This window comes from Leptodactylus fuscus, chromosome 3, assembly GCF_031893055.1.
Source record: "Leptodactylus fuscus isolate aLepFus1 chromosome 3, aLepFus1.hap2, whole genome shotgun sequence".
NCBI classification, from domain to species: Eukaryota; Metazoa; Chordata; class Amphibia; order Anura; family Leptodactylidae; genus Leptodactylus; species Leptodactylus fuscus.
The window spans coordinates 106060640-106084129 of record NC_134267.1 but is presented as its reverse complement, the minus strand read 5'-3'; the positions used below and the strand labels follow the sequence as shown (position 1 = coordinate 106084129).

Below are 23490 nucleotides of genomic sequence, written 5' to 3'. Positions count from 1 at the left end.
TGAATTTCTATAGCTAAGATCTTTTATCCTATTAGGCAACAGTTGATATTTTTTCCACCCAGATGTGGGTCTCTGTGTGACAGATGGTACGGCAGCACTGACATGACACACAAAAGAGAGTTAAAGGATGTTTATTTCAGATTATATGTGGAACAGCTGACGCTAAGATTTACTAAAGGACTGTTAATTGTTTTTGTCTTGTGCTCTGTTCATATGTAAAGACTTTGGCCCTAATCAGTCAGACATCCCGATAATTAATTTTTGGAAGATATTTTTTTTTGAGCAATCTATTTACACATGGTGATATTTCTCAAGAATACAATTTTGAAAGCAGATCCCTGAAAATGCAAATGTTGTTATTCCACGTGCTCTTCAGTTACAGAGATTTAATGTTTTTGCAACGTGTTCTTCATTGCACAAGCAATCTCCATTTCTAAGGCCTCGTTCACATCTACGTCGGTAATCCGTTTGGGGGAGTTCACATGGGGACCCCCTTGAACGTACTACCAAACGCATTGGCAAGTGGTGTGCAGTGAATGCATACGGACCCCATAGACTATAACGGGATGCGTGTGCTTGCCGCGAGATCTTCGCAAGGAACATGCAGACAGGAAAGTACTTCACAATTCTACTTTCCTGTTCGCATGACTCGTGCGGAGATCTCGCAGCAAGCACATGGACCCCATTATAGTCTATGGGGTCCGTGTACATTCACGGCACACCACTTGCAAATGCATTCCAGTAGTCTGTTTGGCGGGTCCCCATGCAGACTCCACGAACGGATTACCAAATGCAGATGAGAACCAAGGATTGTCTTAAAAGATACACCAAACTCTTGGCTCTCCTTCTACAGAAACTCTACAAATGTATTAACTAGTGGGAGACATTTTGATAAATTTGTTACAAAAAATCTCATAAGTCAGCCACATTGTTTTAATGCAGGTAAGATCATTTTCAAGTGACATATAGTAATGATTAATGATCTTCCAATCAATGTAAGCGACAAGTATTACACACATGTATATACTGTATGTGTTCCCATAACTGAAAAAATTACAGCTTGTGTTTTAGGCTAATTGCACACGACTGTGTGGGCCACTGGCCATTACTGAACTGTATGGCCGGTACATGGGTGGCACACAGATGTCATCCATGTGCCACCTTTGCATCGTCCGTGCTTACGTGGTCCTATTCATTCAATGAGTAGGGATCGCAGAAGCATGGCTGTAAAATCAGACAGGAATAGGACCTGTCCTCAGTTTTGCAACCTGAACTGTTGGCCTGTGCACAGAACCATGTAATACACGGACGTGTGCTTGGCCCGACAGAAATAGGTGGGTCAGTGTGCTAGCTGGTAAAATCCAAATAGAACACTGATCTAGATCGTTTGTAAGAGGCCTTAAGCTGAGGCCCCAGGTTGTGGAAACGTAATATTTTTTTGTTCCAGATTTTGCTGGTTTTTTTGAGCCACAGCCAGGAGTGAATCGAGTAGAATGTATAAGTACTTCCTATATATTTTCTGCTCCTGTTAGCCATTCTTGGCTTTGGCTTAAAAAACCCCAAAAACAGGAATATCTGTAACAAAAAATCTGCGTTTCCACAATGTGGGACAGCCTTACATAGTAGATTTTGCATGACTGTCTACACTACTGGTATTGAAATGCAGGTATACTAATGGTTACTCCACCTCGGTTCCACCATCACAGACCTAGCAGGACTAGATTTTAAGCATATAATAGAATTATTGTGGAGCACAAGAGCTAGTTAATATAGCTGTGTGTGATAAACCGTATGAGAGTACAAAAACTAAAACTATTTGTGGTATATGGGTATAAAATATACAAATCTAGTCTCCTGGATAGAATTAGGAGAACAGAGTGCACTCTGTACACCACCCTATAGAGGGCAGCATCCTTAACATCATGAACGACTCAGTTATAAAGTCTTTTAATCATAATGTGGATTTAATTGCTAAATCAGTATTTCTGTCCCAAAAGACTGTCCCAAAAGACTTTATAACTGAGTCGTTCATGATGTTAAGGATGCTGCCCTCTATTGGGTGGCGTACAGAGTGCACTCTGTTCTCCTAATTCCATCCAGGAGACTAGATTTGCATATTTTTTACCCATAATCCCTAGCGGAGCAGGAATGACTTGTAAGTCTCCGTACTGCCTATGTAGGCAAACACTCTCCCTAATGTGGACGAGTGCCCCCATACCCTGGTCTATAGGTTCTCACCATGCTAAATCAGTATCCCTACACTATGCTGAGGATGGCCGAAACAGCGCTGTCCATAGTTGGGAATCTGTTCCTTTTGGGACAGAAATACTGATTTAGCAATTAAATCCACATTATGATTAAAAGACTTTATAACTGAGTCGTTCGTGATGTTAAGGATGCTGCCCTCTATAGGGTGGTGTACAGAGTGCACTCTGTTCTCCTAATTCCATCCAGGAGACTAGATTTGCATATTTTTTATCCATAATCCCTAGCGGAGCAGGAATGACTTGTAAGTCTCCGTACTGCCTATATTTGTGGTATAGTTTACCAAATATGACACATTTAGAGAAGTATCAGAATTAAGAATCCTAGTATTTCTTGGATTGCCAAATGAACAATTAGATCAAGAAGAAATGTCCAACAGAGACAATCTCTATCTGAAAGGAGTATAGGCTTTCTACAGGCTATAAATGTCTCATGGGTGGGAGTTCAAGAGGCTTCTTTTGTAATTCAAGCTGACCAGAAGTGGCCACCAAGAGGGGAGAATGCAAGAAGAGCCGGTCATGTATGTGAAAGTCTTCAATCTAAGCTTTGGAAAAACAAAGTGTGATTGTTATCCTGAAGCATGAGATAGAAGTGAATAGTTAGAATACTCCTTTAAGATACATGTATATAAATAGAGTTTTCATTCAAATGTAAAAGGGCGAGTAAAGAGGATAAACTAGGAATTAGTCTATTCACAGCATCTAAGTAGCCATTAAAAGACAGCAGTGCTAGAGATATTGTCCTGTCTTCCAATGTACTAACACATTGTAAAACCACAAAATCGATGGAAGTGTTACTTGTACATACCGTATATACTCGAGTATAAGCTGAGTTTTTCAGCACAGTTTTTGTGCTGAAAAAGTGCGCCTCGGCTTATACTCACGTCATTACAGTAATTGAAAATGTCACATGACTGGTCCGCAGTGAAAGACATCTGTGGGAGACCGCTGGGGCATTATCATACAGGCCCAAAGCCTTATGATAGCAGTAGCAGCTAGAGATGAGCGAACAGTGAAATATTCGAGATTTGATATTCGTTTCAAGTAGAGCCTCAATATTCGACTACTCGATCGAATATCGAATCCCATTATAGTCTATGGGAAAAATGCTTGTTTCAGGGGAAACCACTATTCGACTAAAGGAGAGTCACCAAGTCCACGAGTAGCAGGAGGAGAGTGTTTAGGAGGAGCTCTGTGCAGTTAAAGCGCACGGACCCTATGGGGTCTATGGGGTCCGTGCACTTTAACAGCACAGCGCTTGCAGTTGCACTGATAAAAAGTAAGTTCCCTCCTAACCGAAAGCTGCCAGCTCTCCTGACTAGCAAAGACGAGCCTGCGGCAAATCAACGCTGGTTCTGCAGCAGGCTCGTCCTTGCTAGTCAGGAGAGCTGGCAGCTTGCTGTTACGAGGGAGCTGACATTTTTGTCATAGGAATGCATTGACCAGCGTTGATTGGCCAGTGTCCAGCATTCGGCCAATCAACGCTGGTTCTGCTGGAGGCTGGTCTGTAAGGAGGCAGAGTCAAAGACCGGACCACAATGGAGACTGCTGTGGTCCGATCTTAGACTCCGCCTCCTCACAGAAGAGCCTCCGGCAGACAAGAGAGACAGTGTATATTGTCTATATTGGGGAGACAGTGTATATCGTTGTACTAAATAGCTGTTTTCAAGATCCAAGTCCCTGCCTCCCTATGGCTGACATATACACTGTCTCCCATGTTCCGTGCGGAAACCGTGCAGAGAGCACATGGACCCCATTATAGTCTATGGGGTCCTTTTGCTTTCACTGCACTTGGTATTCTGTTTGGGGGGGTCCCCATGCGGACTCCCCCGAACGGATTACAAACGCAGATGTAAACGAGGCCTGAGAACTTACATTAAATAGGATTGGTTTTAAGGGCTTTGTAAGTTTGGACAATCCACTTTAAGTTGTTCGGTCCTCTGAGTTAAGTTGCCCTAAGAGTCCCTGTTAAGGAAAAAACACCACAAGAAAATGCCTGTTTCACATGCAGAGAAAACCCACATACTGCAGTGTTCCCATTAAATCAATGTGTATCCACTGAGTGCAATTGCTACGTCTGGTTCTGCAGAATTATTAACTCACCATGCCCTATAGTATACAACCCATTACATAATTACAAGTATACTGTACCTTTTGCTATGTGTGACATGTCATAAAATGACATTTCTATCCTGAACGCTAATCATTGAATTTTCAGACCAGGTTCTCTCAAGAAATATCTATTTTCCAGAAAAAGTAGTAACCCTATAAAAATGGCTTTAGATCAATACTGTGCAAGCCTGAAAAACACTTTCTGGGCATGTTCAGATAGCTAATCCCGAAGCTGAAAGATCAAATGTTGATTTGAAAGAAAATCCACAGTAGAAATACAATTTCTGAATTACAATCTGAACTGCAGTTAAATCGAAGGCTGATAAGATCCATTCAATTGAGCTAAATGTAACTACCCAACACAGTTTACATATAGAAACTGCCATGTCAATTCTTTTTTCCATTACAGTCATGTGAACATGCCCTTACAGTTTCTGTGGAATATGTCTCAACTAAGGGGAATTTTAGCCTAAAGGTTTCCTTCATACTTTTGCAGGTCTCCTGAGTTCAATTACAGTTAGAGTACCTTGTAGAATAAATTAATAAACCATTATTTGGAGAATTGCTTTCTTGCAATCTCCTGAATTGAAAAGTTCTGCAGAAACCTTAGAGATACCCTGGTCCCTTCTGCTGTAAACCACCTGGAGAACAGAGAGACATCTGAACTATTGAGACACAATTTTCTTCTTTCATTTAATTCTGTAGACAGTTTTAGATCTGTTTCCCTTCTCATCTCAATTGAGAAATGTCAAAAAATGGAAATAGTCCGCACCGTTCCAAGGGCTTCTTAAAATTTAACTTTTAATTATCCATATTAAAATTGTAGTTCATAATACAAGAAGTACAAAAAAAGGTGAAAAAAGTTTAGAAAAAAACATACATAGTGCTTAAAGGGGCTCTATCACTGGGAAAAGTCATTTTTATCTAAACACATGCTTGCATAGGCTTTAGAAATGCTATGTCACACCTACCTTTAGTATGTAGATTACCTCAGTGGTGTCTGAATAAGTCCGTTTTTATTAATATGCTAATGAGCTTCCAGCCAGTACAGGAAGTTCCCAGCAGCCTCCTCTCTCCTATTATCTCCTATGTGTGTGAGGCAAACAGGAAGCTGAGTCATCATCATCAGCAGCAGCCTCCCATAGGAAACAACAGGAGAGGAGTGCACGATGTAGTCTAATTAGCATATGAATAAAAACGGACTTAATCAGAAACCACTGAGGCAATCTACATACTAAAGGTAAGTGTGGAATAGACTTTCTAAAGGCTATGCAAGGATGTGATTAGTTAAAAATGACTTTCCCAGTGATAGAGCCCCTGTAAAGGGATTCTACCACTAAACTAATATTTTTTCTAATTACCACGTCGGAATAGCCTTAAGAAAGGCTATTTGTCTCTTACCTTTAGACGTGGTCTCCACGGCGCCAATCCTTAGAAACACTGGTTTTAACCGATATGCAAATGAGTTTGCCGCAGCAATGAGGGCAGGCTCCGATGCTCAAACGGCGATGAGCGCGTCCCCATTGCTGCCCGAGAGCGCTTTCCAGCGCCGCCTCCATCTTCACCAACAACCCCACCTCTTCTGTCTTCCGACGCGGTCCAACTTCCAACGCCTGCGCAGTAGGCTCCTATATTGAACTACAAGAGCGGACTCCCAAAAATGGTGAAGATAGAGGCAGTGCTGGAAAGAGCTCTTGGGCAGCAATGGCGATGCGCTCATTGCTGTTTGAGCGCTGGGGCCCGCCCTCAATGCTGCGGAGAACTCATTTACATACCGGTTAAAACCGGTATTTCTAAGGCACGGCGGCGCAGAGATCACATCTAAAGGTAAGAGACGAATAACCTTTCTTAAGGCTATTCCGACGTGGTAATTAGAGAAAATGTTAGTTTAGTGGTAGAATCCATTTAAAACAACTGCTAACGCGTTTCAAGATACTCTACCTCTTAGTCAAGCTATGACTAAGAGGTAGAGTACCTTGAAATGCGTTAGAGGTTTCATGGGCAGAGTATCATGGGCATAGTATGGAGCATACTCATGGGCAGAGTATGGAGCATACTCACTCAGAGAACAAGTAAAGTCAGAAGTAGTAGCTAAAGACAGACATTTTTCTTTATTAAAGCATATTACAAGTTTGTTCCCTTTCGCCTGTGCTACTGATGTATGAAAAAAATAAAACTTTACAAAATTTCCTATTGCCTTGTTTCTACTATTGTGACAACATATGTGTCTCCTGATAACAGAAAACAAGGAAACAGTGTGTGGTTCGATCCTGTAGTAATACCACCATTCATCCATCTAGCCCCTATTTTAGGTTAACCTTCATTCAGTAGGACAATGAGGGAACTGTGGGAACAGATTATGGCTGAAGGGTCACTCTAGGAGCAAAACTTAATATGATCTACTTCTAGTCATACCTGTCAGTTTTGACCAGCACTCTAGATGTCGATCAGACATGTGCCAAATGGACAGCACTCTCCTACGACAAGTATAATTTACTATTAGATGGTGCTTGGTTTCTATTTTACGGTTCCATTTGTATCAATGTGAAAATAAACCATTGATCTTTTTCCATTAAGACAAAATACTAGTATCCATTATATGCACTCTACACTGTAATGTTTTCTCAGAAAATCAGCCTACATCATTAAAGTTTGAGCCAGGGATCATATGCTATTTGTATTTTGCTATTAGTGCAAATCGCACATTTACTTTTACATATATTTAGCAGTGAGAAAGAATCTTACTCACTTCCTCTTACAGGAAGAAACATATTAGCAGACAGCCTCATTGCATGCCTGTCTGGTTACTGAGGAAAGCTATAGACTCTAATTAGAGGCCAATTCAGTATGTGTGCATGTATATAGTTATATACTAGTCAGCTATACAGGACAACCAGAGATTTCATAATGCTTGAAGGTTTAAAGAGGACCTTTGGCCATCCCACCAACTCCAACTCTTTGCATTATATGATAAGTGTTGCTCCACTGATTCTGGGTATGGGGGCACTCGTCCACATTAGGGAGAGTGTTTGCCTACATAGGCAGTACGGAGACTTACAAGTCATTCCTGCTCCGCTAGGGATTATGGGTAAAAAATATGCAAATCTAATCTCCATCCAGGAGATTAGATTTGCATATTTTTTACCCATAATCCCTAGCGGAGCAGGAATGACTTGTAAGTCTCCGTACTGCCTATGTAGGCAAACACTCTCCCTAATGTGGACGAGTGCCCCCATACCCTGGTCTATAGTCTCTCTCTGCTAAATCAGTATCCCTACACTATGCTGAGGATGGCCCAATAGGCCGAAACAGCACTGTCCATAGTTGGGAATCTGTTCTTTTTGGGACAGAAATACTGATTTAGCAATTAAATCCACATTATGATTAAAAGACTTTATAACTGAGTCGTTCATGATGTTAAGGATGCTGCCCTCTATAGGGTGGTGTACAGAGTGCACTCTGTTCTCCTAATTCCATCCAGGAGATTAGATTTGCATATTTCTTATCCACTGATTCTGGTGGAGTTGGAATTTTTTCTGTGGCGTCCACCATTTCAGAGATTACATTTCTGTTAGTTTCAGCAAAATTATGCTCTCCACTGTTAACTGGTTGGTCCTTGCCTGCCTGATACCGCCCACCTGACAATCCCAGACGTCACGTGGGTCAGGGCTTGTGTCATTATGCATTGCGATGCAAGCCTTGGCTCAAGTGACGTCCCTTTCATCAGTGAAGATGGTTGACATCAGTGGGGAGTGTGCCGCAGCCAAGGAGAGGTAACTAACAGTGTTTATTAAGTTTTTATCCTCCCCTGGGTCTCCGATTAATATACTCTGGGGTCTGAAAAGTCCATGTCAAAAGTTTGCTGTGGGTCCCTGCCATTCCTAGTTATGCCACTGACTGTAGGTGACTGGAATTCGGCTGCAACATGTGCATGTGCCATAATGATTTCATAATCTGGAGTTTACTTTAGTTTCGATCTTTCATTGCACAACTACAGCAAGAAGAGTTTGTTTTTAGAGGTCGCAATAATATGGATGTCTCAAAACTTACAATTCTAGAAAATACCAATTTTGTAGTCTGTGACATACTGGGACTCTACAGTAAATCTGAGTCATAGTTTTCCTGTTTAATTTTCTGCAGCTTTCTGACACACTGAAACTAAAAGTGGTAAAAGACTCTAAACATTCAGGTGCCGTTGCGTGCTTCTACTGTCGCTCACATTGTTTTCATTCCTGTAGAGCCATTTAAACAAAACTGGTTTGAAAGACTCTGGACGTATGTTCCTACTGAAAAGAACAGCAAGGTATATCCACTAACACAAAAGTGCTTGGCTGGCGACAGACGTTCATTACTGGTAGCCTAAAAAAAAAGTAATGTTTGCTATCTGATTCCTCAGTGTGCAAAGTAAATGACCTTTGTAATTAAATGTTTCTGTATCCAGAAGGCCAAGAGAGTTCTCGAAGCATTTCAGAATGATGGGTTTTATTCCCTCTGCATAAATATACACACAGATCGGCAAGTCTAACCGGGAAAATCACATGTGGCAGAAAGACTTCACATTCCCATTACCAAAAAGAAACAAACTGTACCCAAACTAGCTGGAAACTCATGAATCTTAAATGTTTCCCAGAGACGAGTTCCCGATTTCTGATGAAGCACTTGTGTTTATTCTAGTGGCCTTTGACCTGTTACTTTCAGACTGAGGTAAAACCACAAGACTCAGTATACTATATATGTATGGAAGTTGTGGTTTAGTATAAGGCAGTCATGAACAGCTGGTGGCCTTTTTGTGTACTGTCCTTGGTCATAGTCTGAACTCTAACAAAAGGCAGCTGAAAAAACTAATGTACCATTCCCAGGTCAATGACTTGGCAGGTGTGGTCTTATACATGCCATGCCTGTAAGAAAAGACAATACCTGTACCACAGCCAGAAAGTAAGTGTTGCCTTCTGTCTCTGGTACAAGATACTGGCGTTGCTAAGACTAGTCACGGTCTGTTCACATTGAGTTTTTGCAATAGGATTTTAACGCAGAATCTGCCTCAAAATCCACCTGAAAAAATGCCTCTCATTCATTTCAAAGGGAGTCACTAGCAGTTTTTTTCCTCTAGCGGGTTTTTTCAGCTAGTGGAAAAAAAAAGCAACATGTTCTATCTTCAGGCAGATTCCAAAACCCATTGAAGTCAGTGGAAGGCGGAAAAAACACAACATTTTTTTGGTGCATTTTTTTACGTGGTTTTTGAAAAATAATTCTTCAAAAACTGCTAGTGTTTTTATAAAGAGAATTTTCCAGGTACATACATTGTGCTGGAGCCAAAAAAAATTGCGTAGAAAACCACGTCATGCCACAGACCACGTCAAAATACCATTTCCTAATTCCTGAAGCAGATTTTTTCTGCCTGCAAAAAACTCAGTGGGAACTGATGGGTGCAATAATTCTCCAATTGCAATTTTGCTGTTTGCACTAGCTCACCTCTCAGTATATATGTTAACAGTATATTTATCTATATAGTTATAGTTAGTTATAGCTATATAGTATTGATAGTTATAGAGAACCATGGATGGCTATTTATCTACCATCTATCAGGATTAAATTATACTTAGCTAAGGCTCTATTCACACTAGAATCGTTCTATGATCTGTTGAATTGTTTTCCGTAAAACTTGCGTATAGTCTGCTAGTCTTTCAATAACAAAACAAAACCTCTTAATCCTTAATGCTGCAAATGTTTAAAAAAAACAACAAAAAAAACAACCCCCCCCCCCAAAAAAAAAAAAAAAACCTAACTGTGACAAGGATTGAAGCCAAAATGCTAATGAGAAGGAAGTCATTTATGGACATATTTATTTGTGTAGTATTCTATTCTATTGTTAAGGGTTTTATTTGCACCTCCCATAATGTAACAGACTGACAATTAGATGGCTACCATATAGTCAAAGCAGACCTGTCCTTAAGTCCTAATTGTATAAATACTATTATTGTATTCACTTAGAAAACGTACATAAGGTAAGGAAAAAAAAAACAGAGCACAAAATAAACAGTAAGAAATTACTTTGAAGATTTGATGAAGTCTTCACTGGAAAAATCTCCCGTTGATCTTAGTGTTGAAGTCAGATATCAGCCTCCCGCACTGTTGACATGATAGATCCGCTTTACAAACCTTTGGGAGTGAAAAAGAAATGTCAATACTTACATAAAAACAAAATAAAATGGGAGGAATAGAGAAACCGACACTTAAGAAAACCAGCTACAGTAATATTGAAATAGTGTGAGCCATACTGTGAAAAATCTTCAAGAACCCATACAGGTGACCTGCAGTTTCTGATGCGGGCTTTCAGTAGGGTGGACTACTGTATCTATCTGAGAAGGTTAACAAAACTGAAGAGGAATGAAGAACAATTCTATATTTTGTCCACTTTACTATTTGTTTTTCTTTTTATGGGAGATTAGAGAAATCCCTATTAGTTTTCCATTCATCTAACCAAAGTTAATATTTTAACATTCTCTGTTCACCAGGTTGAACTTGATGGATGTGAGTCTTAAATGAGAGTTGACCACTAGAAGTGATTATTTCTTGTAATGTAATTTATATACCAGTACAAGTAGAAAACTGTTTTAAAGGGACTGTCCATCACAACATTCCTCTCCATGTTCTCTTTTATGACATGCAGGGGTGAACCTACCCCTTTCGCCGCCCGAGGTGAACTACAGAAAGACGCCCCCCCGGGAGGAGGGGTGGAGCAGGGGGGGCGTGACGAAGTGAAGGGGGCATGGCTTAGCGCCGTTCGCAGGCAGAGAGCAGGCACGGAGAGGACCTGCTCTCTGCCTGAGCGTGAGGGGAGGCTTCTGGAGCAGCGCTGCTCCAGTGGCCTCCCCAAACCACCGCTCGGTGCTAAGCCAGTCCAGGACAGCTTGTCCTGGACTGGCTTAGGTAACCAAAAATGCCGCCCTCCCTGAGGCCCTGGCATAGCGCCGCCTGAAGCAGTCGCTTCAGGTCGCCTCCTGGGAGGTGCGGCACTGATGACATGTGGACGTCATGGGTCAAAGCAGAAAGCTACTGCACAATACCAAAGAGGATAGTGAAGCTGGAACTATATAATTTTAAGGCAAGATCATAAAGAAAAGGATTCTGCCAAATATGAAAACAAAAACAAGAAAATATGGATATAAAAAAAACCCACAAGGCTTTTTACAAGTGATCCTGCTAATGTGTTCAATGAACTTCAACCACGTACATATTAGCTTAAAGGGAAATTCTGGCTATTTAAAGTTATCCCCTATGCACTGGGTAGAGAATAACTATCACCAATCACAAAAACTAACGTCCCCATCTCAGTGGAGCACCAGGTTTCAGTCTCAGCAGTATTTATTCTCTATGGAACTACTCAAGACTATCTTCAGCATTTACACTCCATTCAGGCGAAGGTAGATTGAACCCCTGTTCTATTGATTTATGAGGTCCCAGTGATTGAACCCCTATCAACCAAAAAGCTCTCCCACTATGCACTTGATAAGGGATAACTTTAAATTACCAGACTCAGATCGCTTACTGATGCCCTTTTTATTCAGGGTGTCCCCTTGGATTCCTATACCTATTTGCTTAATCTTTCCCCAAAGACCTAGGTAAGCAGACCTCCAAATATTTCTATACCTTTGCACTGCCGCTAAAACCCTCTGAAGGAAGACCTCTCCTCCCACTGGTCCAGAGCTCATTGCTCGCATGACGAACGTCCATAGCATTGTAGTGGAAGCTTTTGGTGCTGTGTGGTCATCTTGGGAGGCATATTGTATCTTACAAGGTCTCTGACTCCTTCCCCCTTCCCTTTTTTCCTCCTTCCCTCGACATCTCCCCCCGTGTTTTTTGTGTTGCCATTTGACGATTTGTCATATATATTTTTTACCATTTATTTTTTTCGGTTTCGTATTTTATGTCATTTATAAAAATTACAGTTTTTAAAAAATTAAATGATCAGACTAACCCTTTAAGTGTGCAAAAAATAGGGAGGTATAAATTGAGCAAAAGGCACCATAATGTTACATAAATGTGGGAGGAAAACCAATGAAAATGTTTGCAGACAGTGGACTAAATGTCTAAGCAGTGAAAATAACCTTTCAGTATAACTTAGAAAGAATGATCGATAAAATATCACTTCCAGAAGTAGTAGCATGTAGCTGAACATAACTCATGAGCGCTGCCCTGACCTATGCAACGTAGTCTCAAATGTCATTAACAAAATAAGCACATAGAAGTCTACATCATTATTACAGCTGTCTGCAGCTGCTGCCTGGCACAAGATCATAAATAACTTTATTTATAAGCAAACAACAGACATTTGCTTTGTCATTCTAACTTCATACATCATCCTGGCATTGGTCCAACCTTCTACCAGGTAATGAGAGAGTGAAAAAAATGAAAACCTATTACGTTACAATCTATTCCATTAACGGAATCAATCCACAGATCTGTACTCATTATACTGACGTTTGCAGCATTTTCTCCTTTAATAAAGGGAGAATACACCACGTCACCTTGTAATAATTCTCCTTTTTTCTCGCCAGAAGGTATTTGTGTTCTATAATCCCTCCATTCAATTCAGGACAGAGAAGCCTGTTTCTTTTTACAGATGGCAAAAGATGCAGGACATGTCTTCACTTCCTGTTCCTTTCATCAGACACTCGCTATTTCCTACAATAGAATTCCCTCCGTTTTTAAGGGAAACCTTCCATGGTTTTAGACATTGCTGCGGCATACGAGGGTTGCCATGTGTCAGGAAAATCATTTGGCAGCCTGTAATGGGACAACAGTGGCTGAATGTGCCTAATCTGCAGATTTGCTTTAATGCAGCCTCACATTTCCTTAGAGGACAGTGCGCTGTTTGTTACAAAGATTTTGCTGCAGCGGCTCTAATCGACAAACAGGAGCTTTGACAAATCCTGCACCTAGTAAATCAGAGATTATAACAACCCAGACCACCCCAACATGCCGGAGATTTTCATACGCATTTATGTAAAACAGCAATTATTTCTAAGTAACCTTGAAAATACATTTTAAGTATTTATACAGGCTCCTCATGTATTACTGCAAGGATATGTGTACACATAGCAGTCACTGAATTGGCTGAGTGTACACGGACATTCTTCATAAACCGTTGGCTACAAATAGCTTTTTGCACTGGCACAGCAATCATCCATTTCCGTTAAAATGTGGTATCTAAACTGGCCAATACCGGCAGGCTTACAGGAATTGCTTAGATATGGTGCTCTTCCAGGGAAAATGCAAGCTCTGGTATAAAGACTTCCTTGCTACAGGCTATCTGAAAAATTCATCCATGCTGCACATTCTGGGGCCAGAGCGACACTAGAACTGATTTTTTTTTTTTTTTTTTTACTTGTTTTAATTTAGCCACCCAGTGTCACTTATCTACAGGGAAAAAACATACAAGACATTTTGGTGCATAGTCACCTTTTACCCATTCTATCTAACCAGACATGGTTATCCTCCTCTGCTGAGGGATCGCATCCCTGTGGCCGGTGACTGTTGCCAAACACCAATACCTTTAGAACCTCATTGATGGTAAACAATTAAAAAGGCTATTCAGGTGCTGCTACTAGCTTGTAAAAAGACCCCTCCTGTTTTTATTAATTACCTTGGTAATCGATATGTAAATGAGCTTGATCGAGCACAGTGGTCGTTTTGTGCACCCCTAAGCGTCATAGCTTCTGCACGCCCACCGTTGTCTCCAAGACCCCCTCCTCCTTCTTATTCATGGCGGTTTCTATTGAAAACTATTGAATGCATGCACGTGCGCAGTAGCGCTCCCTACAGCGCTCTACTGCGCATGCTCCAGTGCCATTTTCCCATAGAGAACATTGCGAGCCGGAGCATGCGCAGTAGTGCACCGGAGGGAGCGCTACTGCGCACGCGTGTGCTTTCAATAGTTTTCAATAGAAACCGCCATGAATAAGAAGGAGGAGGGGGGGGGTTGAGGCAGCGGTGAGCGTGCAGAAGCTATGATGATAAGGGATGCATGTGATGCCCACTGTGCACGATCAAGGTCGTTTACATATCGACTACCAGGGTAATTAATAAAAACGGGGGGGGGGGCTTTTTAAAGGCTATTCAGGAATATCTTTAGCTCATAACCCATAAATCTGCTTATAGAGCCCCTTTAAGAAGCTCTTGGCTCATAAAGGGGTTATCCACAAATTTCAAGACTCAGGAAGAAGAGCGGAGAAGGTGAAACCTAAAAAAACCCCAACTTGCTCAATTACTCATACTCATCTGATGTTCTGGTACCCACTGACTAGTCCAATGCACGACGTGAAGTTGCAGCCAGAAGTCCTGTGCCACCTGAGGCAACCACAGGAAAGGAACCAGGCGTTAAGGACAGGTCTGTATGAGATATATATGCCCGGTCTACAAACTTATAAAAATATTTTTCCTGTACAGTGAGCATCGTAATAGGGAAGAGAATCAAAAGTGACTTTTTTTTTTCATTATATTACCTCTGATTTGAATAAAAAGTGATAAAAGCAATAGACATTCCCTAAAAAGGTATAACTAAAAAGTACACCTGACCCCACAAAAAAAGATGCTGTACACATCCTCATACAGCTTACAAGGCCACCTGTCAATGTGGCCTTGCAGCTGTTGCAAAACTACAACTCCCATGTATTAAATATTTTACCATTTTTTTGCTTCAATTTTTTCCCCCTATTTTCCTCCTCCAAAACCTAGGTGCGTCTTATAGTCCAAAAAATATGGTATGTACTCTATGTATGTATTGTAAATAATTTTGTATCTTTTTTTACTGGATGTGAAAATCTGGAATGGGAGAAACTACTCAGGCATGATCTGGAGTAGAGATGAGCGAACAGTGTTCTATCGAACACATGTTCGATCGGATATCAGGGTGTTCGCCATGTTCGAATCGAACACCGCGTGGTAAAGTGCGCCAAAATTTGATTCCCCTCCCACCTTCCCTGGCGCCTTTTTTGCACCAATAACAGCGCAGGGGAGGTGGGACAGGAACTACGACACCGGGGGCATTGAAAAAAATTGGAAAAAGTCATTGGCTGCCGAAATCAGGTGACCTCCATTTTAGACGAATAGTGGATTTCAAATCCGGGTCATATGAGAATGTGAACTTTGTGACTATGAGACAGGGATAGCTGTACAGGCAGGGATAGCTAGGGATAACCTTTATTTAGGGGGGAATGTTATTAAAAATAACTTTTTTGGGCTCTATCGGGTGTGTAATTGTGATTTTTGTGAGATAAACTTTTTCCCATAGGGATGCATTGGCCAGCGCTGATTGGCCGAATTCCGTACTTTGGCCAATCAGCGCTGGCTCTGCTGGAGGAGGCGGAGTCTAAGATCGCTCCACACCAGTCTCCATTCTGGTCTGACCTTAGACTCCGCCTCCTCCAGCAGAGCCAGCGCTGATTGGCCGAATTCCGTACTCTGGCCAATCAGTGCTGGCCAATGCATTCTATTGGCGTGATGAAGCAGTGCTGAATGTGTGTGTTTAGCTCAACTACACCGGTGGAGTAATTGAGCTAAGCACACAGATTCAGCTCTGCTTCAATCAGCGCTGGCCAATGCATTCTATTAGCTTGATGAAGCAGAGTGTGCACAAGGGTTCAAGCGCACCCTCGGCTCTGATGTAGCAGAGCCGAGGCTGCACAAGGGTTCAAGCGCACCCTCGGCTCTGATGTAGCAGAGCCGAGGGTGCACTTGAACCCTTGTGCACCCTCGGCTCTGCTACATCAGAGCCGAGGGTGCGCTTGAACCCTTGTGCAGCCTCGGCTCTGCTACATCAGAGCCGAGGGTGCGCTTGAACCCTTGTGCACACTCTGCTTCATCAAGCTAATAGAATGCATTGGCCAGCGCTGATTGAAGCAGAGCTGAATCTGTGTGCTTAGCTCAACTACTCCACCGGTGTAGTTGAGCTAAACACACACATTCAGCACTGCTTCATCACGCCAATACAATGCATTAGCCAGTGCTGATTGGCCAGAGTACGGAATTCGGCCAATCAGCGCTGGCTCGGCTGGAGGAGGCGGAGTCTAAGGTCGGACCTGAATGGAGACTGGTGTGGAGCGATCTTAGACTCCGCCTCCTCCAGCAGAGCCAGCGCTGATTGGTCGAGTTCCGTACTCTGGCCAATCAGCACTGGCCAATGCATTTCTATGGGGAAAAGTTAGCTTGCGAAAATCGCAAACTGACAGGGATTTCCATGAAATAAAGTGACTTTTATGCCCCCAGACATGCTTCCCCTGCTGTCCCAGTGTCATTCCAGGGTGTTGGTATCATTTCCTGGGGTGTCATAGTGGACTTGGTGACCCTCCAGACATGGATTTGGGTTTCCCCCTTAACGAGTATATGTTCCCCATAGACTATAATGGGGTTCGAAACCCATTCGAACACTCGAACAGTGAGCGGCTGTTCGAATCGAATTTCGAACCTCGAACATTTTAGTGTTCGCTCATCTCTAATCTGGAGTCCATACTGAATGCAGTCTATGACGACTTTCTATTTTGCAAGTTTTTAAATAAATGTGCAACTTTGCTTTTTTTAGTCATGTTCTGCCTTATGATTCTTTCTCATATTTCCTCTTTACAGCAACAAGGCTGGTGTAACCCTAGGAGGATCAGATATTGAGATATTGTACCAGAAAAAGTTAACTTCTAGGGATCACATATGAGAGTGAGCTTTCCAAGCTCAGCTGCCATTGGAAAAACAGGGCAGTGGTAGAGAAAAACGTGGCAAAGATTGGGCCACTTGTTAGGAACATGCTATTCCTAGAAACAGTCATTCTTGATAATTGACCCTGGTATAAGTATAAACAAGCATCTAACGGTACAAATGCCTGGTTACCAAGTGATGGCATCATTTGTGTTATCTAAAAAAATCATGACTGTGAATGCAAACTGTATGCAAGTAACATTGATCTATTGTATGTAAATGCAGCAGTTGCTCAGAACGCTGAGAAACGTATGTTCCCCATCACTGCTGGTGGGTTGGCCCATGTGAAGAGACCTTTAGAGGCCCACCATAATGGTCCATGTGAAACTTTCCAGATAAAATGAAACTCATCCTGAAAGTGGGTAACTGCCCTGAATTAGTATACTGTAGTTTCTTATTTCTTGTAGTAGGCAGATTCCTTAATATTGATGAATTCGTACCTTGAATTTCTAGTCTAAAATGTTTCAATTAGTTCCTTTTAAAAGATTTCAACTTAGCGACCACAAGAATAATATATACCTGTGTCCAGGTCTATAAGAGCTATGGTGGTCTTATACAAGCTAAGCTTTCCCTTTTACTTCACACTTAGCCTGATTTCAGTTGAATTATTTGCTGCTTTTTCTGTTCCATAAATAGGAGAAAAGTGTAAAATCAACCGAAAAAACAAAAAATCACATGATGTCACATGGGCACAAATCATTTGCTCTGCATTCTTTTCTTTTCTTAAGATGAGAAATGAAACAGTGAAAGTATTATATGGATGTACACAACTTTTTGGTATGCCAAAACCTCCACATATTTAGTCCGATATAATAACAGCTCAAGATACAGCTCAAAGAATTTCTATTTGCTCTTTAGTCTGCAAGTTGTTGGGCAGCATTCCTGGAGCAAGATAATTTCAAATCCAATATTATATATCAAAAGATATTTATAAGAAGTAGGGACCACAAAGGGAGGACAACCCCAGTCTTTCTGCTCTCTAGACTCCCCCTACCAACTAAAGAGAAGACCCACAAGCTCAGTGCTACCATGCAGGACATGTCTATCCATTCATTTGTATAGGTGCTGTATTATATTAAATTCCCATTGGCAATGAGTTGATCAACATCAGTTGCAGCAGGAGGGCTCCATACACCATCCCCCTCCACATACCACAAAGGGGACTTCCATTAAAAACAATGTTGCCCTTGCTAGACTCCTTTATCCGCTGCATGTTTCTGTAAAATTTACCAGATTAGGGGTAGGAACATTATCACTTTCTACTATAATGGGGCAGATTTACCAATCCCGCCTAAGATTTCGAACACAGCAAATTTGGAATAGTTGGTTACAGTGCTTGATGCAGGATGATAAATCCTTAGACTGTCTATTCTTAGTGCTACTTAATATTGGTTGGTCTACTTTGTGTCAGAATTTTTGTCAGCGTTCTGACAGCCATTGTCACATCTTAAGCCACAACCCCTCTCGAGCTAAATCACACTTTGTTCCATATACGACATACTTACTATGCCTTTTGTAATAAATACTGAAAGAGGTTTTCTAGACTTGTCATATTGATGGCTTATTGTTGGGAGAGGTCATGAATATCAGATGGAGGCTGGTGGACTAGTTGAGTCACATAATGATCCAACAGAGACCATATTGGTTCTGCAGTGTCATACAACCAGAATATATTGACATATTCCACACTGTCTGGACTCCCATAGGAACCAATAAATGTCAAGTTTATTGGCTCTTGCTAGTTATCTGATGGGCCCTGTGGAAAAAGCAGTCCAGCTGTTGTACCTTGAAGGGGTTTTCCAGGATACATTAAAAATTTGCCAGGGTAGGGTAAAATAAAATAAGAAATGATACTCACCTAACCCTAGCCCTCCGTTTGGACGGCATGTCTCCCATGCCTGGGCTAGTTAAAGGGTCACCTTTAAAGAAATCTGTACTATACCAGATCAAATCTGATTGTCAGATTTCTACGGGGAAATTGAGGTAATAAGTCAGTGGAGAAAAGAACCAGATCCTAATGGGTCAATGGTATATGTCATGTAATGTTCTAACATATACACTAAAATGTGGATAGGGTTGAAGTTTAATTGGCAACTGTGAACCTACAAGTCCTGTTCTGCAACAAGTCCAGTTTCCATCTCAAACATACTTGCAAAGCCTTTTGTAATAAATGTTTTCTGTACTTGTGATGTTAATTTAATCTCAGAATAAGTCACCTATATCAGATATATGGGGGTCTGACACTCGGCACCCCTACTAATCAGTTCTCATCATCCACTGGAGCCTTATAGTGGACAGAGCCAGAGGTAGATTGCTATGTAAGGTACTCTGGCAGCTCAACCCCCATTTACTTATAAAATCAATGACTTATCAAAAGAATGGGTTATCTTTAACAGTAGCCCAGAAAAACCCTTTAACATTGTGCATGTATTTGCATAATAAAATTAAAAAAAATCATAATACTACATTAAAACAGTGTGTCAATGATTTGTCTCAGCCACTTATTGCATAGCTTGTATGGATGCTGTATTAATATACATTCAAGCAGTGTTCCTCATAACACATATTGCAGACCTATTTCCTGTTGGAAACCACCCTCCTCCCAATGACGTACTGCATTTCCTGTATTCTTCCCATGCTGTATCAAGCACATTGTAATCTATGTAAAGACAATGGAAATTGTGGGTTTTGTTGTTTGAAATAAGCATTTCCTTTTGACTTGAATTTCTTGTGAAAAGAGCAACTTCCACGTTATAGTATAAGCTTCCAACGGTTACACACATGCAAGGTATACACAGCAATGCTCATACACTGAAAAACAAATCAGTTACATAGCAAACAACGGGGCAGATCTACTAATCCGGTCAAACATTTAGACAGTGCAACTGTGCCAAATTTCTCATAGTGTCTGGTGCTGGGTGATAATTCTGTGCCAGCTTTAGACTGTCTGGTATCAGCTTATATCACCTATTAGTTGATTTAACACCCCTTTACACATAAAGGTTAATGTTTACTTTAGACATAAAAATTAATATTTAAAAATGCAAAAACTGTACATTATCAAACGATAATCCTTCTGTCTAAATGTAAGTGACGATCGACAAAATGTAAGAATTATCTACAATCACATCTTTATGTACCCTTAAAAATCATTGTCCTTATCTTGGCAAACTCGCCTGTCTAAACAGCCATTGTGTGCAAAATAGATGACTTGACAAAGAGTGGAATTGTGTTGTTGTTCTGCTAGCAGAAAAAGAAACCCATTGAAGTCAATGGGAGGCTTTTTTTTCAGCGCTGAACCAGGCGGATTCCACAACAAATTCAGCGCCATTTTCCTCTGTGTGAATGCACCCTAAAGGCCAATTGTCCCTTCTGAGTGATTTAGGCAATTTTATACACGTGACAAAAACTTGTTTGCCGTTTATAGTGTCGTTTATGCGTTCACTTATTGTTAATATAAACAATATTTTAAATGTTCAATGCGGCTTTGTGGGGAATTAGCTAGAAGCAGTGGTGCGGACCCAAACAGTCAAGACATGGACACAAAACATGCAGCAAACTGGTTTATTAAAAACATCAGGAAAATAAATAAACCTTCACTTCAGGCACAAAATAAGCAAAACAAAAAACAGCCTTAAATTAAGGAAAAAACAAAATAAGTACCTGCTCTTCTGAGTCACAAACTAAACAGAACCGATAACCTACGTACACACAAACAAAACAAGCACAATAATTGTGTTACCGGACTCAGGGTTACAGGACAGAACCATACACCTCCTTTCAACTCATGGAACTGCACTGCAATGCAAGTCTGCGTTCACATGGAGTAACGCACTGCTCATTCTGACACGTGTCAGAGTGAGCGCTGTAAAACAGAATCCCATTGATTTCAATGAGTGCCGTCTTAAGAGCGCTACACATTGAAATCAATGGGAGGATTTTTAACCCATTGATTTCAATGTGTAGCATGCGAAAGATGGGACCCATTGAAGTCAATGGGATTCTGTTTTACAGCGCTCACTCCGACACGTTTTTACGTGTCAGAATGAGCAGTGCATTACTCTGTGTGAACGCAGCCCAAGAGCTGCAGGCTTTTTCTGGCCCAGTAATGAGCCCAAGGATCTACACCTGAGCTGAGGTCTACTCCGGATCTGCCCTGGACCACACATGTCAGAAACCTGGGGCTGATATATCTGGACTCCAGCATTCTACCTGTCACCTTCTCACAGGCTTTTACTTAGAATTTTTGCCAAAATTGTGCCACTTTGTGCATCTTGAGCCATGCCTCCTTTTTGTCAAACTACGCCAAGAGAAATATGGCAAAGCCTGCATGTCATGCCAAATTTATGGCACATTTAGCTTAGTAAATCTCCCCTATTGTCTCTATTTATTTTCAGGTTCAGTGCAATTGACACACTAGTAGTATCTAGTATTAACGTTCTGCATGTTATCAGCCACCATATTATATAAAGCACAAAAATCGAGTGGTCAATAGTGGAACCATACGTGTAAGGGTATATTACTGCCTCTCAACTAACCGTGAAGCTTATACTCTTGTACTTGCCAGAACATACTGTATAAACGCCTACGTTCTTGTGAATCTAAATTGTTACTCCATGAACATCTCTTTTTATGACCTGGTTACATTGCCGGGCTGTTAATAATCTGCATATATCTATCTACCTAAGCTGTGAAATTATATTCAACCTTTTGAGTTTTTACCTCAGGTTCCCCATGTCTTATATTCCACTTTGTTTTAAGAAACCATTTAGTGTGACAAATAGGCAATTACAAAGAAAATGATTGGAACATTTTTCACTGAATTGTATATTATATATCCTACATTAATGTAGTTATATAGAACGCCACATAAAATTTCTCCTAGGCTTGTAACTGTCTGCCATATTGGCATTTTAAGCAAAAATTTACTGCAATACCATTTCATTTCAGATAACTCTTAAGACACAGCTCACACATGCGTTTTATGCTTTCTCTCTGTGGTTCTGCTATTTTTAACAGCAATAACAGCGTAGTCTATAGCAATATTCATCTGTCAAAAATACTGAAAATGGATCTGGTATGGCTGTCATGACTCAGAAATTTATGGAAGACATGATGCTACTCTGTTTCTTCAGAAATAACCCCTACCCCAAAAATAAGCCCTAGCATGATTTTGCGTGGTTTTTGGAGTAAGCTTAAAATATAAGACCTACTCCAAAAATAAGCCCTAGTTACAGTCAGCACCTCCAGAGCTAGGTTATGTTGTGTGATGTCACTTACATCATGGAGACAGAGAACAGATTCGTCTGGAATGAATCAGAAAAGATTCTGATTTCCTCCAATGCCTAAACAAGAAGACCTGCTCCAAAAATATGTCCTAGCCCTTTTTCATAGAGAAAAATAATATAATATCAGACCCAGTCTACGTATATTCCAAAGTCGATCCAGAAGAAGACAAAAACTACGGTGCTAATGGGCTACATTCTACAGTAATACAAGTAGCTCTATACATTGTGTATTACAGGGAAAATATCTAGCCCTTTGCTAGAGCTTCCTGCACATTACATCATCCCCACGTCCTGCATTAGCATGGTCCATAATTTTACAATAATCCGTCTGAACTTTGTAATGAACTTGCATTTCCTTTAAAACTGTAACTCCCTTTATGGCCGATGTTGGAACACCCCCACTTATATGGAGGTAACTTATTGCCGATTCATGTCTTGGCATCACAGATTTGGCGGCGGGCTGAGTAAGTAGCAGCTTACACTGAGGTCCCTATTGAGACCCCGATGTGGGATAATCCGGGTCTGACGGAACTATTTGCCCTCCCGGATGCACAGAGTTGTAAGTAGTTTGGTGTTATGTCCCTAGCTGATGTTTATGACCAAGGGGCTTTCCGTACTTTTGAATCTCTAAGCACCCAGTTTGGTATCCCCCGTTCCCAGTTCTGTAGATTTCTCCAAATCAGGCATGCTATTTCTACACAGTTCCCCTCACCTAGTGTAACCATTTCAGCATATCCTCTGATAGGGGTGCTCCGTTCCCAGGGTCCTCAAGGTCTTATCTCGATATTGTATGACCATCTCATACGGGTTAAGATGTCTAGTTTGTAAACCCCTGCTTTACTGCAATAAACGTTTATTAAAGTCTATAGAGGATGCAGACACATAGGCTGACTTCCTCACTTCTGGGCAGGATCAACCAAGTACTGTGGCCTACTAGCAGCCCAGGGTCACTGGCCAGACCCCAGGATGCAGAATATGCATATTGGCACCCCTCAGTCTCACCGTGGACGGTGCTGAGGGAGACATATAGCATGGTGGAACCCCTTGAATGCCACGGTCATGTTTGACCGCAGCACCCA

The 23490-nt window shown here is 41.2% G+C and overlaps 1 protein-coding gene across 3 annotated transcripts in view; it reads right to left on the bottom strand.

Moving 5' to 3' along the window:
- The window catches only part of FYN (FYN proto-oncogene, Src family tyrosine kinase), a 141006-nt gene that overhangs the window by 84541 nt on the left and 32975 nt on the right, over positions 1-23490 (bottom strand). For all 3 annotated transcript variants that reach the window (XM_075268146.1, XM_075268147.1, XM_075268148.1), the window contains one exon: positions 10428-10535. The gene's annotated coding sequence lies outside the window, so the exon portion shown is untranslated. Of the gene's footprint in view, positions 1-10427; positions 10536-23490 lie in introns of those variants that run through there.